Source organism: Siphateles boraxobius, unplaced genomic scaffold, assembly GCF_051911475.1.
Source record: "Siphateles boraxobius isolate OS27281-9 unplaced genomic scaffold, OSU_SipBor_1 9, whole genome shotgun sequence".
NCBI classification, from domain to species: Eukaryota; Metazoa; Chordata; class Actinopteri; order Cypriniformes; family Leuciscidae; genus Siphateles; species Siphateles boraxobius.
Genome location: NW_027509219.1, coordinates 7,593,749 through 7,610,524, shown reverse-complemented (window position 1 = coordinate 7,610,524; position 16,776 = coordinate 7,593,749). Strand labels below are relative to the sequence as shown.

General features: G+C 41.2%; 1 protein-coding gene and 1 long non-coding RNA gene across 2 annotated transcripts in view; one reads left to right on the top strand and one right to left on the bottom strand.

Moving 5' to 3' along the window:
* Positions 1-371: 371 nt before the first annotated feature.
* LOC143732315 (uncharacterized) lies at positions 372-7,822 on the bottom strand. Its single transcript, XR_013201091.1, has 4 exons — positions 7,672-7,822; positions 7,358-7,468; positions 7,088-7,172; positions 372-1,421 (listed from the first exon to the last, which is right to left on the bottom strand). It is a non-coding gene; the product is annotated as an uncharacterized LOC143732315 (long non-coding RNA).
* A 3,035-nt stretch (positions 7,823-10,857) lies between these two features.
* Positions 10,858-16,776, top strand: part of slc18a1 (solute carrier family 18 member A1) — a 51,645-nt gene continuing 45,726 nt past the window's right edge. Inside the window, exon 1 of the mRNA XM_077223247.1 lies at positions 10,858-10,970. The gene's annotated coding sequence lies outside the window, so the exon portion shown is untranslated. The remainder of the gene's footprint in view (positions 10,971-16,776) is intronic.

Sequence of the window (16,776 nt, the reverse complement as noted above, 5' to 3'; positions counted from 1 at the left end):
ATAGTCTCTTTTGATTTCATGATGACTTTATGGATGTAACCTGATCCTTTATTTCTTATAAAGATATAATAACATTATGCTGAATGACATTTAATAAGTATTGATGACGGCTGGCAAATGTGAAATCTTAGCAGTGAACATCCAATGCCAAATTAAAGTAACCTCAATGAACATGTAACAATCACCAGAGCTTGCTTGGCCATATCAAGGCAAATGCATATTTGTCATTGTGTTGCATTATTTGTCTTTGTGCAAATGTTCAGATTTTTAGTTAGATGGATACAAAACGACATTATTAAGGACCTTCAAAATGTTTTGACTTCATCTGCTTATTCAAATAGCAAAGGTGTAAGGACTACTGTATCGTTGAATTATGTTTAAGTACAGTAGGAATTTATTAAAAATCAATAGGAGTGGGTTAGATTTGTACATTTCTCAATAAACCTGCTCATGGAGGCCATTCAACAATCTACAATCTGTCTCCCTTATGTTTAACAGCTCATTCGGTGAGTGCTACATGGCTTAAAATGAGCTGCTCTGTATTGTCTAGTATTGAATACTCTCTGTATTATCTAGTATTGAATACTCTCAATATTCAAGCAAGCAATGGTTTCAGGTCCAACTCACCTCAACACCAGTAACAAAAATATAGTTTGTAATTGCTGTAAAAATGCTTTTATGCCACCTCTGAACAACAATAAACATTGTATAAAAACATCTAAATGACACTTCAGAAGTACTTTAGAGTAAATTTGACAAAAGACACAGGAGAGGTGCAGTACTGATAGACTTCCAGGAGGAGTGTTTGGAAACGCCATAGACGAAGACAAGGATCAGCAAACCTATTCACCCTACAGAGGGCGCCCGAATAAAACTTTTGTACAGATTTCAAGGCACAGGAAAAGAAAACCATAAAGCCATTGTGCACTGTGCACTTCAGCATGTTTGCGTTATTTATTTATTTATTTTACTTCAACACATTTTAAAAGCAAATTAACTATAGTAGTAACCCTAATAATTTGACCTCGTAATTATTACTTCAAAAATACTGACCATATCCCCGTGTCCGTTATATCTGGCTAAATTCTCATTCAGAACACGTAACAGTTAATATTAAAAAGTTCAGAAAAGTAATATTTCACGTTCCGTTCCATATATGTCTGTGAAGAACCAGTCCCTTTAGGACCTCTGATCGGGATGGCACAATCCCTGTCCGCGAGGGCCGTCGGGTTGCGCGCGGCAGGACAAGCTCTTCTCGCAGTCGCAGCGGTCCAGTCTCCGGCGGATTTTGGCGCGTCCCCGCAGCAGGCAGACCTCGCCCAGAGCGGGCACGCGCTGACATCTCCTGCCAGTCAAATACAAGGCGCAGCACAGACCCTCCTGACAGTCGCGCGAGCGCAAACACGGGGACATCTCGGGCACTGCAGGCAAAATAATATATATATATATATATATATATATATATATATATATATATATATATATATATATATAATTAGGGGTAGTAAGGAAACTACATGAACTATACATTTAAATTATATGTTTATCTATGTTTAATTGCCATTGTAGCAGAACTTCACCTGCTGTTAGCATTCCATTGACTCCCATCAAAGAGTATAGAAGACTATATTCTTCTATACGCTTTGCTCCCATTAATTTTGGCGTTACTTTGACAGCGAATAACTTTACATCTGAGGCGTTCAAAGACTTCATTTGTCCATTATTTATTTCTAAATAATCACGACAATGTATAAAAGGCTCCATTACTTTGTGTCTTACGTTATGGCCCCGTAGAAGCCGTTTTTGTTAAAAACAGGCTAACGATTGCGTCATAACCACAAGACTTTATGTCGCACAATAGAGACATTACCGTATAGACAGGAGGAGAAGCTCGCAGGCAATCTTTTACTGTCTATGAGGCAATCGGGGGGACATAGAGGCATAAAGTCATGGGAGAAGCCCATAGATAGAGAGTCCATAAAAACAACGGGACAAAATATTTCAACAACGTTTCTGAGAAATTAGGTGATTCAGATTTGTTTTGGCACAGCTACTAGAAGATGTACAACTGTCAGACTGTCAGTTCTGCTCAGTTTGAGCCTGCTCAGTCGCTCAGCCATCAGACAGAAAGTGCAATAATCGGGCTCCAGTCTTCCCCGTTGAAATCAATGGGGTCGCTGTGTCCATTTCTTTTACTGTCTATGTCCACTGTACAGCCTATGGTTCCACCAGAAAATGTCTAATATGTTCTGAACTGGTTGCAGTTTCACTCTGGTTCCATATGAGGACGCTCACAGGACGAGTGCAGAATGAATGGTCTACGGAGATATACCCCTAAAATCCACTTTTCTCAGGATGTAATTTTTTGTCTAGTAATTTGAATGTTGTTTTCGAAAGGAGATGCAAAGAAATTACAGATTACTGGGTGTTAGATTTTTAGAGTCACTTATTTGCTTTAAAAAGTCTTTTAAAATGTCAATGACGTCATACACATCGTACGACCAGAGAACTGCTTTACGGCAATCCTTGAGTCACTTTGGTGCTTTCGCGATCTGCACTTTCTTTTCTCTCGAGGCATCGACAACACCGCTGACACAGGTAAATACACGTGCTAGAAGAGTTTTTGGTTTGTTGTTTTAAAAGACCACGCCGAAAATACTTCGGATGCCACGATGCCATCAAGCAGTATCTCTGGACGTAATCAGTCCTTCACTGACCAAAGTCCATTAGCAGAATGCTAGCGTGTTATGGGCAACCACAACTCAACCTGCAAGAAATCGAAAGGACATAAGTACTTGTTCATTCAACTTTCGACCTATAACCCATGTTAAACTTGCAAAACCTACATTCAAATCTGAGATTTCGGTAATCGGGTGAAAGAGACAAATTTAGCCGTCTAGCTCCATAGACTCCCATTCATTTTGCACTCGGACGATCGCCCCCCCAGTGGAACTCTGGTGGAACTACAACCCAAATTCGGTACAACAGTTGACCAACTGACTTCCCACGGGACTTCAGCGCGAGACTAGTTAGCTGTCTAAAACACTATTTAGGTGAATTTAAACAATGGCTAAGTTGCTAAACGCACCTTGTTCACATGTAAGGGCCCTGCTCATGTTGGACAGACATTTTAATTGCATTTTGTGTCTGTTTAGTGGCACAAAGACACTCTTTATGTATATGCCCCCATAACTGCCGTTTTAGCTGAGTTGGAGCTAGGGCATTTGTGGGAACAGCTCCGTGTTGCAAGCACCAATCCGGTTCGTTTTTTTTCCTATAGACAGTACTCACAAAGATATAACGAACAAGATTAACTTAAAAATTGCCCGGAGTTCTCCTTTAATAGGGAGTGGTCAGGCTTTCCTTTTAGACGGCTTTGGTCCCACTCAGTGCCATAGAGAGAAAGAGTTGCGACACTCCCATGGACCGCCATAGGAACTTTGGAATGCGGAAGTAACGCGTGTCGTGGAGCAGCCAATAGTTCCAAACACTGATAGTTCCAGCATTGAACCCCATTCATTTTCAGTGTTTCCGAATTACGCTCGCTGGTAATTTAATGAAATTACTTTATTTTTTTACTTTTAAAAACATTAGCCGACCTCTCGTGAATCTAGTCAGTAGTTATATTTTATGTAGCCAGTTTTAGATAATGTTTATTGGAAGATAATAGGTTAATTGCAGCTATAGCTTACGTGACACTAATGTTAGCTAACTTACGGTAACCTGATGTATATAATATATAATATTATTAATAATCATAAATATATATATATGTATATATATATATATATATATATATATATATGAATGCATGTGTATTTATGTAGGCCTAAATGTATTACACAAACACACATTGACAAATATGCATATATACACACATAAACCTAACCCATTTAAATAAATGAATTGTGTGTGTGTGTATATATATATATATATATATATATATATATATATACACACACAATTCATACTGAAATGAATCTTGTTAACAGTTATTTAGCTACATATTTAGGAACATAGTTAATTCACTCATTAACTATCTCTCTGGTTTCATTTTATGAAGTTAATATTTACCGAACATTGCTGCAAATATAGTCGTTGCTTTCTACCTTATGGGAGCAGTCCATTTCCCTCCTAAATCATTCATTTGTACATGCACAGCGTAATTATTTATATTTTATGTTGGTTGGAATTCTGAACGGACCGCCACTGCAGACCTCTTTCCGGGGTCACGAAGGTAGGCTAATGGCTGAATTGGAATTTATAAGCAAGATCACGATCAATAGCCTAATACAGCCCAGTTGTGCTAAAACAAATATCATGAGACGTCCATCATCAGATGAAAGCCGCTAAAGCCAGTGCTACTACCCATGCGAACATGAACACTAAGCTTTTCCCTCCAAAAAACCCATAAAACTTATCTAAGTAATATATAGTATTTCGTTGTCACCTTGCCTCTCCAAACGCGAAACTGACATTAACTAAATGCAATAATGCAGTAACAGCTGAAAAAGTTCTTGGGTGTGTGTTTTATTTTATATTTACCGTTCAATAATGTAATCGCTGCTGTCTGTGCCATAGAAGAACATGACAGCCAGCGTATGTTTTGGAACTATTGGGGCTTACATGAACCACGTGACAGCCATAGCGGCGACATCAAAGCGTGTCGCAACTCTTTCTCTCTATGGCTCTGGTTCCACTCAAGCGGCAACCTCCCCGTCTCTCTCTTGAAACCAACACGGAAATGAATTAAACTGCAATTCATCGACTGGCCGCTTGAGGCAGGCTGCAGTGAAGGGGGTGAATTTTTTTACAACTCATCCGTTTAAATTATATTAAGCCTTAAAGTTCTGCATAATTAAGGGCGTGGCCACTTGAGTGACGTGGGTGGAGCTGAGGTGCTAATGCTATGCTACTGGCCTCATGCTAAAGTGACAGCAGAATGTAGAAGTAAACCTGTTTTTGCCCTTCGAAATACTATAATAATTAAAAGACGTAACTACAAGTGAGACTGTGTATCATAATGCATTATTATTCTGCTAGTTAAAAATGTATTATCATGCAGTAACTTACAATATTGCTCTGAGCTTGTGCGTTTGACAGTGATTCATGCGCATACATGTCAGTCAGCACGGCATCGCACGTCAAGTTCGTAAAGAGCTTTATTCAGTTCAGTCGATTTTAAAATCTGATTTTGGCCACCGATCAATTTCTCAAATGGGTTAAACCAAAAATATTACCTCAGAAGTTCAAGTAAATGCCCTAGAGATCCGCGCTCATTCAAGGGTGGTCATCTATTGCATGGACGGAGAGAAAGCACTGACACCTGCAGGATTTCATCTCACGGTACTTTTTATTCAACACAGTTAAATAAACATATCTGTTCCGTGAGAGCAACGGTACCGCATAACGAGTGTAGCCTGTATACTCCAAAAAGCAACGAAATTGTCAGACATCCATTAGTGCATGCGAGGAAACAGCGCTGGTTGTTCTCTCCATACTCGACAACGACGGATTCCAACGGCTTGGGCAAAGGTATAATGCGTGTATTAAATTGTATGAAATAATCCTGAAAAAAGCACAAAAACTGCAGAGATGGTAAGTACAGCAGCTGCTGGAATTAGCTGAGGGTGACATTAACAGATTGACAAACGTCGGCTAGCAGTTACAGCAGCCTCAATCCACTCAAGTGGATTTCGAAAAAGGGCAAAAACATGAACTTTAACTATTGGCTTTACTTCTACATTCAGCTGTCACTTTAGCGCGAGGCCAGTAGCCAGGGGCGTGGTAGCGGGGGGGAAAAGGGTACAGAGTACCCAGGGCCCGAGGCAGGGGGGGGGGGCCCTTAGAAGTCGCCGAGCTCAAGTCAAAAGTTTTGTTTGTTTGTTTGTAAAGAATGTCACTTTTATTTATTTTTATTTTGTATATATTTTTATTTTTTGTGTTTTGAATAGGGATTCAATTTAAAGGATTTAGAGTGAGGGGAAGTAAAATACATGTTTACAGTGTTTAGAGTTAGGTTAACGTTTCATTTTATTTACCAGTAGGGGCCTATTTTACATTATTTCTGAATCTAATAAAATGCGACTTACACCTATGCAACTTATTTTCTGGAAAATACATTAAATAATGAAATTGAACTGTTGCCTTTTATTAAAAAGTAGGCTACATTTACAATGGGGAATGTTTGCACCAATAAATCCTTAACTTTGGGTTTAATCACGGTTATAATTATGAAGGGGTCCTTGGAAAAAATTTTACCCAAGGGTTCCTCCCTGATTCCAAAAAGTTTGAAAACCCCTGCTCACTGGACACGCACATTGACAAACTTTGAATCCTTGATTTAAAGCTATGCTGCCTATATCCAGTTGGTCGCTCCATGTTGTATGTCCGGAAAATTAGCGCTACTTTGTCTTTATTTGAAATAATATTATTCCCAGTGCATACAGACTTACCGTCAGATGAACTGTTGCTTACAATGTTTACTAATAGCATGTAATAGGATATATATATATATATATATATATATATATATATATATATATATATGGGCCTATTATATATTTTTTATCAAGTTCAAATATTTTTTTCATATTCATGTTCAAATGATGATTAATTTCCAATTGAGTAAATATTATGTAAAATAAAATATACATTTAATTTCAGCAATTGTTGTGCGTGCTTGTAGGCTACTATCTTTAATATATTGTGATAATGGCCATCATCCAATTTTATTAGGCTAAATGTCAAACTTAATATGAAAATTGATAACCAGCCATAGCATTGTCCTAGTTTATAAATGCACTCTTCGGAACTGTTCATTTTGAGTTAACAGTTTAATAATTTGTCTTTTTAACCTTTGTTGTTCTGTAGATATATACTGTAGATATATCCTATTGTTGACACAGCAATGTTCACCCGTGAAGAGTTTTTACAGAAATATTATGTCTGTCCCCGCTTGCAAGAATGGGGAAAATGTCTAATAGTAGGCTAATCAATACCTGACCAAAAGTATATAATCAAAAACATGACTTTAAGTTATCACGCACACCAAAAAAAGCAAGAATAAATAAATCTCTCTCCTCACCTTTTTGACTTCCTCGCCCATCCAACTGAATCTTTGTCTTGGCAGCATTTTGCTGTTTTTTCTTGGAGCTTTTGCATTCAGGTGCCTTGTGAAGACAATAATTTTAATCAGCCTTTAATTTCTGAAAGAATGTCCATTTAATGAACTTGAATATACTGACAGAGAAATTGGGATTGTAAATTTGATATCAATGATATTAAGCTATCCAATGAGGCACGGTCAGACATAACTTCAATATAGTGCTGAATCAAATTGGAATGAATATCTTACTTGTGAATCGGTGCATTCTTGTAAAGCTTCTCTGATTCCTTGGAGGCCTGAGGTTCTTCTAACAGAATTATGGGAATTTGCAACTGTGTCACTGCGTAAATGCAATATTGACTGGAAGAGATTGTTGAGCTCATGTCAAATAGACTTTAAAAAAAGCAATTCAAAGTTTTGAAAATGCAAACAAGTAATGACAATAAGCATATAAATCTTCTTTTATGACACTAATAGCTTTGTGTGTTCATTAGTTGTATGATATTGTTCCAACATAAAAGCACATAAAAACATTTTGAGGGTTTGAGAATGTATATTCTTACCTCTTGAGAGTTTGTCATTTCTCTGGAGGAGTGGATAATGTTGGAATCCAGGCACTGTACTGCAGAAATAACAGACAGCCAAAACATAGCAATAATTGTCTGCATTGTTGAATCAAAACTGTCCTGACCACAATGAGCCTGTGTGTAAGAGCAAGACCTTGAGCTCTAGTGTGGAAGAGCAACATCACCCGTGTTTTAATGGACCTGTGGCAATTACCCAAATTAAACGTTGAGGGGAAAAAAAGAAGAGAAGAAAGAAAGGGTCTTTCATTAGTGGTTACTTTCTGAGTGTTCTAATGTTTATAGTCTCAGCTCATGTAGGAAGTGTGTAGTGCATTGCAGTGGCAATTAAGGCAAATTATGGCCTGTACGCATAACAAACATGAAAGCTTGGATGTACCTTTCATGGCACGTGAATCCACATAGACCCTTTACACATGTAACACCTTTGAAACTTGTTATGATGAAAAATTTGACATCCTTTAAATGACAGCCATCATGTAACCGCATCAGTAGACTCGGATGTAAGTTGCTTCCTGCAACGGAACAGGTGATTATCTACGCCTTGAATGCTGGCTTAGAGGGGGAAACTCAAAATCCATGTTTCTCACCGGACTAGGAGCTAGATGATAATAACAGTGCCGATCTGAATATGTTTAGTCACTAAATAAAAATGTTGTCTTGTTCAGCTAAAACATTTATGTCATGTCAACTACAGATTTATTGTTCAACAAATTATCAATTAGTAACAAGTTGCTTTAATTTGTTATAACCTAATTCTTACATACAGCTTTACATGACTCACCTATGTGTTTATCTATCCATCTGTGTCTGCCCGTCTTTCTCTCTGTCTGTCTATCTGTGTATGTCTTTCTGTCTGTCTGGTGACTCGAAACAAAAAAAAACAACTATGACCAAATTTATTAAACACACAAAATAGAACTAAACATTATTCATTCCGAATAACAAATATGTACTCATACAAATATGTCCTCATAATGGTTTTACTAAAGGACATTTTTCTGTAGTTCAATGAACAAAATACAACTTGTCTGAATTTGTTGGATTTTTGTTTCACATTGTATGTCTTTTTTTTTTTTTTACTTTTCCAAGAAACGTCACCTATATTCCTACACTATTACTGCTATCTATACGAAGCCTTCCATTCTAAACCAATAATACAATTCCCTTTCAGTACGTTAAATGATTCCTGTCAAAACTGGTTGTATGTTATGGGGACCAAATGTCCCCACAAGGATAGTAATACCATTCATTTTTGACCTTGTGGTGTGGGGACATCTTTTAGTTTTTTGGTCACCATGAGAAAAAAGGCTTAACATTTGAAAATGTCACAATGCTGAATGTTTTCTGTGAGGGTTGTGTTTAGGGGTAGGACTAGGGGATAGAATATACAGTTTGTACAGTATAAAAGCCATTATGTTAATGGAAGGTCCCCATAAAAGATGGAAACCAAACATGTGTGTGTGTGCATGTGTGTGCGTGTTTGTGCGTGCATGTGTGTGTGTGTGCATGCATGTGTGTCTGTGTGTGTGTGTGTGTGTGTGCGTGTGTATTTGTGCTGAACATAGGACAGGTGATGGAAGATCACCCACCAGTCTTCAAACCCTCAGGCTGATTTATAAAAGCCAGCCATGTTCAGATGGACAGAGCAGAAGCAGACTCCAAGCCCTTTGGCATAAGCACATTCTTCAAGCTCATATTCATCTCAGTGTTATTTTAGTATCATAAATATACTATTATAGTTTTTGTTAATATTTTGAATTATTTATTTTTACATTTTCTGTTATTTTTAATTTTAGTAAAAGTTGAATTAATTTAGTTGTGTGTTTTTTGTCATTAGTTTAAAAAAAAAAAAATATGCCTGTATAGTTTTTATTAAGTTTTAGTTTTTAGTTTATTTATACATTTTCTGTTATTTTTAATTTTAGTAAAAGTTGAATTAATTTAGGTGTGTGTTATTTGTCATTAGTTTTTTTTAAAAAATATGCCTGTATAGTTTTTATTAAGTTTTAGTTTTTAGTTTATTTAGTTTGAGTTATTTTAGTACTTCAACGTAAACTAAATGAAAATGAAAAATGCAACTATAGCTGAAAAAGGTTATATTTTATTACAGTTCAGTTAATGTTCTTTTTATTTCAAGTCATGACATTTTTTTTATGGTTTTAGTTCAATTAAAAACCTGATTATGTGTGTGTGATCTTGTTTTAACCTACATTGTGAGGACCAAATGTCCCCTCAAAGATAGTACAACGTGACATTTATTATCCTGTTGGTAAGGCCCTGCAAGGAAAACAGCTTATAAAACATAGTAGTGGTTTTTGAAAATGTAAAAATGCAGAAAGATTTTCTTTGTGATGGGTAGGTTTAGGGGTAGAATTAGGGGATATACAGTTTGTACAGAATACAAATAATTATGTCTGTGTAAAGTCTACATAATGATATAAAAACAAGTTTGTGTGTGTGTGTGTGTGTGTGTACCTGCTTAACTATATTTTGAGTGACAAATTTGTACCCAGAAGTGACCTGACGAAATCTCCAAAAACCTCCCTTTAGGGACGTTTTTGTAAATCTGGTATAAAGTAATTAGTTTTTTTTTTTTAAATGTAAAAATGCAGAATGTTTTGTGTGATGGCTAGGTTTAGGATAGTGTTATAGGGGGATCAAATCTATGGAATGTCCCCATTTAGATATCTAAGTAAACGTGTGTGTGTGCGTGCGTGCGTTTACAGGGCAGAGGTAAAATCTGTTGAGTCATTTAACATTTTCCATAGATGTTCTGTGGCTGAGCGAACGTTACACAGGAATGAAACTGACACAGGTTACGATGGATCTGTAATCTGCAATTGTCACTGACTCTTGATATTATTGGTAAGACTTTTGTGTGGCAAATATACTGAACAATCACCGTTGGTTTCATATTCCAACAATTAGGTTTCTGTTTATACCTGACTGTATTCACAAGTGAAAAGTAGCAGCTGATTGTGTGGGTTGTGGCTGGATGAGAGATCACAGATAAAAGCTCATTGTGATGAAAAGAAGCCTGCAGGTCATTCACCTACCCAATAAAGAGCAGCAGATGCACACAATTACTCTTGGTATGACGCAGTGTTTGTTTGTGTGTGCGTGTACAAGTCTGTATATTTCCCTCAACAAATCCCATGCAACAGTGGACACAGCCTCCACCCTTCCTTTAGCAACACCCACAAATCCAACAACTGACCCCTGCATCACGCACACCTGAATACACTCCTGCACTGGAGAAGAGAATGCATCCAAAGGTAAAACTAACTTTAAAAGTAATGATTAAGATATTAATTTATATAAGGCAGTGACCAGAGACTGATTATGGATTACATTTTGTTTTATGATGTCAGAAAAGTATTATTTTTGTGTTTTATGATGGATTTTCTTGTATTTCTTTTCAGCCTCGTACCAAAAAACATGATTCGTAGTTACCAAAATACTAATGGTTAAGTAAAAAAAACACAAAAAAAACAGAAACCCCTCTCTTTAATAACTTGAATGTTTTGGAACACAAAATGGTAATGTGGAGAGGTTGAGTGATAGCTGGATAAAACATCAATGTTGCAAGCATGGTCTCAGTTAACAAGTATTGACATAGGTGTTGACTTTTGGATCTGCTCTTTGTTGTATGTGCGTATGGCTGTGAACAGGAGTCTTATGTTCACCAAGGATGCATTTGTTTGACCAAAAACTACTATAAAAACAGCAATATTGTGAAATAGTATTGCAATTTAATTTATTTTATTTTATAATGTAATTTATTCTTGTGATGGCAAAGCTAAATTTTTAGCATCAGTACTCCAGTTTTCACTGTGTAATGCTGATTTGCTGCACAAGAAACATTTATTATTATTATAAATATTGAAAACAGTTGCGCTGCTTAACATTTTTGAATGGTCTTTAGGTCTTTACAAATTCTCTAATGAATGGAAAGTTCCAAAGAAAATCATTTATTTGAAATATAATTTTTTGTAATAATATTTTTTTACAGTCACTTTTGCGCAATTTATTGTATCCTCCTTTCTGAATAAAAGGATTACATTACTTAAATATATAAATGTTTTATTTTTGAAGTATAGTGAATACAATGGGATAAAGCTATAGATGTAGTATTCATCACAGCATATGACAGAGGCATATTATCTTTGAGTTATGCATGTACACAAGACAAGAAAAAGTCAAAAACACAAAATACTGTCCATTTTTCAAAGGGCAATATTGATAAGACATTGAAAGATAAAAGGAGTGTTTTAGAAACACTGAGTCTGTTCCTCATGTGCCCTACAGCAGCTGTAATCATATTGTTGAAACTCAATCACACAGCACGTAATTCCTGCCCTGGCTCTATCTTTTGGCTGTACAGCAGCTCTTGAAGAAAGTCATTGTCTAGCTTAAGTTTTTAATTGAGTCATTTCCATTGTAAAAATCATTATATATTAACTTAATTAAAAACTATAAATTCAGTAATTGCTCCATATACTATGTTTCATCTGTTTGTCCAATTTGACAGGGATCTGCAAAAACAATTGGTTTCAGCATGTTCTGCAGATTTAAAGTTTTTTTTTAATCTATTAATGAAATTTGTACATATTCTAATATTCAGGCCCTCAATCATACTGTTCTCTATGATAGGATATAATGGAGTTCCATGCTCAAAGCATTCAGCATTCATATTCGAAAAGCAAAATACCTAAATTGTTGGAAAATATGAGAAATGTATCAGTTTTCACAAAAAAATATAAAGCAACACAACTGTTTCATTGAAAATAATAAGAAATCAGCATATCAGAATAACTTCCATTTCAAACATTAAAATAGAAAACTTGTTTAGAGGGAGTTCAACTGCTGTTCCGTTACACCCCATACAGTGGAACTCTTTGATAACACTGGGAAAGCGTGCCTTTCCACGGGAGAGGGACGATGTGGAAGCCACATCCTGTGGAGAATACACATATGGACTGGCCGGAAGGGGCAGTGCAACATATGGAATGTCACTGGGGTGGCTCCAGCCTGAGAAGGGGGAGGCTACACCAGACAGTGACGACAAAGCGGACTCTGCCAAGGGAAAGACACTGGCTCACCACAGGGAGCTGGTCGTGAAAGAATATGCATATGGGATCACCGCAGGGAACACAATATATAGAACCCAGCCTAGCACAAGTTACACTAGCATACTAGCACTAGGCCTGGCGTCGAACGCTCCGCAACGTCCGACTGCCGAAGGGGTTCCCTTTCGAGAGGTCTCTCCTATTGCTTACGCTATGGGAAAACTCCTTTTCTCGAGAATATTGAAGTCTTTATGTAAAACGCATTGCAGCTGCACAGCTGACAGCAATGAACGAAGGCAGCTCGGTCATTGGCTGTGCTGCGGCAACTTGCTCGAACCAATGACGGGGCGACTCTGAATGCGCGACCAATGAGCGCGCTTCGCGCCCGCGCGCGTCAGAGCCCGCCAAGATGGGCGTGGCCAAGAGCTATATATTGGGCGCCCCGTCATGAGAGTTCTTTAGATTTAATCTCCTTCAGCGAACACCTTCTTCGCTGGATCCTCCGGATTATTGAAGCTTTGCCGTCGAAAAGCATACCAGCGGGATTTGCTACGAGGACGTCGGCACCTTCAGCCGCCTTCTAACGCGATCCTACTGAGCCATCCGGCGTACTGCTCACGCAAGTATTTACATCTGTTCGCTCTGCGACACTTGTAAAAGAGCAATTTTTCCAAGGCGTTGTTTCAAATGCCTTCCTGCGCGTCGTGCAGAGACCTTCTCCCGGACGGGGATCGTCACATCATCTGCGCTCGCTGCCTGGGCCGGGACCACGCAGAAGCTGCTTTGACCAAGGGCGGATGCCCCGAATGTGACGACCTGGGTCTCTCCGCACTGCGGGCTCGCCTCGCCGCTTTCGCCGTGAGCGAGCCCATCGCCGCCATCCCTCTGTTCGAGCCGCGCACTAAGAAAAAGCGCCGCTCACAGAGGCTTCCTGAACCTGAGCTCAGTGACGTCACGCCGAGCCAGTCTCCGCGTGCTTCACCGCCGCTCTTGCCTTCCCCACCGCCGGTTCAGTTCACCCAGCCGGACCCACACCCCTCTAGCAGAGCGGTGGGCCTTGTGACTTTCAGCGCGTCCGAGGACTACGGGGGAAGGGATGACAGCTTGTCAATCGACGCTGCATCGGACGACTGGCCGGGCTCCACTCTCGACCCCGCCCCGTCGACGCTAGCTAGCGCGAGCGGGGGCTCCACCATGGATAGCGAGATTATCCGTGTTCTCTCTAAGGCCGTGGAAGACCTCGGGCTCGATTGGTCTTCTCCCGAAGAACCAACACGGAGCCGACTGGATGAGTGGTTTCTGCAGGGGCGCCAGCAGGCCCCTCGGCAAAGGCCTTCTCCCTTCTTCCCGGAAGTTCACGACGAACTCACCAAGTCGTGGAAAGCCCCCCACTCTGCGCGCCTAAAGCCTTCTTTTTCTTCCTCGCTCTCCTCTGTGGACGGCGCGAAGGAAAGAGGCTACGAGGGAACACCGCCCCTCGAGGAGGCCGTGGCCAATCATCTCTGCCCGCCCTCCACCACCGGATGGAAAGCCAAAGCTTCCCACCCCTCAAAGCCCTGCCGCACTACTTCAGCTCTCGCCGGTCGCGCCTACGCCGCCGCCGGCCAAGCTGCATCAGCGCTTCACTCTATGGCGGTACTTCAAGTGTTCCAAGCCAAGCTTCTCCGCTCTATGGACGAGTCTGGCCCCGAACCCGAAGCCTTTAAGGACCTACGACTGACATAGCCCTGCGAGCCACGAAGGCCACCGCCCAGTCTATCGGCCGTGCCATGGCTAATTTGACTGTTCTCGAGCGCCATCTGTGGTTGACTCTGACTGAGATGAAGGACGCGGATAAGGCGCCATTTCTCGACGCGCCTATCTCCACCAGCGGGCTGTTTGGACCGGCGGTTAAGGGTTTCGCCGAACGCTTCACTGAGGCCCAGAATGCTTCACAAGCTATGCGGCATTTCCTGCCCAAGCGCTCCAGCTCATCGCAGAGCAGACAGAGGCCGCCGCAGCCGCAGCGGGCTAGAACAGCCCCCACCGCCTCTCAGCCCGCGCCTCAGGCTGACGCTCGACGCCGCTCGCGCTCTCACAACCGCAAGCCGCCTTCTGAGCGACGGGGTCCTCGGCCCAAGATTGTGCTGAACCCCGAGCCTCGAAAGCCGTCCTAGCCACAAGAATGAAAAGAGAGAGTGCGTGTCTCGCAAAAGCCGGACCACTCTCTCTGCAAAAGCTCAAGCATTACCCAGTCCCCTTACAGGCGGCTGGATATGTTCATACAGCAGTCAATGGGCCAGTCACAGAGCTCGCTCACCTGCAAACAAACGCCGTTTTTACGGCGACGCACAGAAAACACAAAAAGAGTCTTTTTCTGCCTGTGTCACTAAGGGTTCACATGTCCACAAAGTGTGGATTCCCAGATACTGTCAAAACAGTGCCAAATTCATTCCCAGCTCAAGCTGCGCACCCCATGAATGTAGATCACGTGCCTACGGTCATGTACGCACCACTACACACAAGCACTGTTCACACAGTTATAAATTCATCCCCAGTAAAAGCGGGAAACATTATAAAAGTGACGCGTGTGCCTACCACTGTTTATGCACCCCCACTTATAAACACTGTCCTTACAGTGTCAAACACAACCCCAGCCCAGGCTGCGAGTTTTACAGACACAGCGCGCGATGCTGTAATCACACACGCGCCCATTCACTCAGCTGCTCAGCGCGCGCCCGCGCCTCTGAGAGCTATGAGCTCAGGCGATTCGCTGGCCGGGTCCCTGCGTCACAGCGGCCCGCCCCTAGCCTGTATTCAGCCCATATCTGTACACGCAGCGGCATGGGAAAATATTCCAGATATGCCGAAATGGGTATTGAATATAGTAAAGCACGGATACTCGCTCCAGTTCGCTCGCAGACCACCACGTTTTACGACTGTGGTCGAGACGAAAGTGAGAAAAGAGTGCTCACATGTTCTACGCACCGAGGTGTGCAAACTAATAGAAAAGGGCGCTGTGGAAACTGTTCCCCCCTCTCTGAGCGAGGCAGGTTTTTACAGCCGCTATTTTCTCGTCCCGAAAAAGGATGGCGGTCTCCGCCCCATCCTAGATCTCAGACACCTGAACAAAGCACTAATGATTCGCTCGTTCAGAATGTTAACAACCAAGCATATCCTCGCGCAAGTACGCCCAGGAGATTGGTTTCTCTCAGTGGATCTGAAAGATGCTTACTTTCACATTCCAATAGCGCCTCATCACAGGCCGTTTCTGAGATTCGCTTTCGAGGGACAGTCGTACCAGTACACAGTACTTCCGTTCGGCCTGTCCCTGGCTCCCCGTACATTCACGAAATGTATGGATGCAGCACTTTCCCCCCTAAGGCGAAGGGGAGTGCGAATACTGAATTATCTCGACGATTGGCTGATTCTAGCACAATCAGAGAGTCAGTTAATAACACACAGATCTTGGATTATCAGCCATTTAGAATGCCTGGGTCTAAGAATCAATTTTGCAAAAAGCATACTATCTCCCAGCCAGAGGATTTCTTTCCTGGGAATAGTTCTAGAGTCGATGCAAATGACAGCGCGTCTCTCATCAGAGCGCGCGCTCACCATCCGGCGCCTTGCAACATCATTCAGGGCGGGCGCGCTCGCCCCCGTCAAGCGGTTTCAGAGGATGCTCGGTCTCATGGCCTCAGCATCGGCCGTACTCCAGCTAGGATTGTTGCATATGCGCCCTCTCCAACGCTGGCTCAAGAGCCGCGTCCCTACTCACGCGTGGCGTTCGGGCCACCTTTTAATCAGAGCGAACCACGGCTGTATAAAAGCCCTGACGCACTGGAAAGCCGCCGACTGGTACCAGTCAGGCGTGAGTCTGGGTGTGAACACAAGGAGAAAGATGATAACGACAGATGCCTCCAAAATAGGTTGGGGGGCCCTTTACGAGGGCAGGCCTGTCTCCGGCTTTTGGTCAAACCCGGAGAAGCGCCTACACATAAACTGTCTGGAAATGAAAGCGGTCGCTTTGGCT